The sequence below is a fragment of the Corvus brachyrhynchos genome, unplaced genomic scaffold (assembly GCF_000691975.1).
Source record: "Corvus brachyrhynchos isolate BGI_N302 unplaced genomic scaffold, ASM69197v1 scaffold65, whole genome shotgun sequence".
In the NCBI taxonomy this organism is placed as follows: domain Eukaryota; kingdom Metazoa; phylum Chordata; class Aves; order Passeriformes; family Corvidae; genus Corvus; species Corvus brachyrhynchos.
The window spans coordinates 3,060,181-3,060,689 of NW_008238365.1; positions in this window are offsets into that span (position 1 = coordinate 3,060,181).

Here is a 509-nt window from a genome sequence, read left to right on the forward strand (position 1 = left end):
CTGACCCTCTCCCGGCCGTGTCCTCCAGCTCCAGTGAGATCCTGGAAGGAGCTGTGGTGAAACCCACGACCGGGCAGGGGCTGTGGGGAGCATCTCCTACCCAACCCCAGTCCTGTCTTCGGCCTCTGCCTGGCGCAGTGCAGGTGGAGGCACTGCCCATTTGGCCCCCTGTGCCCGCAGCCACCCCGGAGAACTGAGATCCCGGTGTTTGGAGGACAAGACAGAGCCGTGGCCAGCCTGTGTGCCCTGGACCCAGAAGTCCCTAGGCGGCTGGAGGGTGCTCAGGCTGGGGTTTGGGTGGTGGCTGCCCTGTGTGGGTGATGGGAAGCTCCAGGATGCAGCCGAAGCTCAGCAGTTTGGGCTGTGGGGGCACCTGGGGAGCTGCATCTGCGAGGAGATGGGGGCAGAGCCAAGGGCCGAGTCCCGTGAGCCCACAGGGCCAGCACAGATGGATGGCAGAGGTGGGCACCTGTGCTTGGAGCCCCTTCCACAGGGGGAATCCCCCTCGG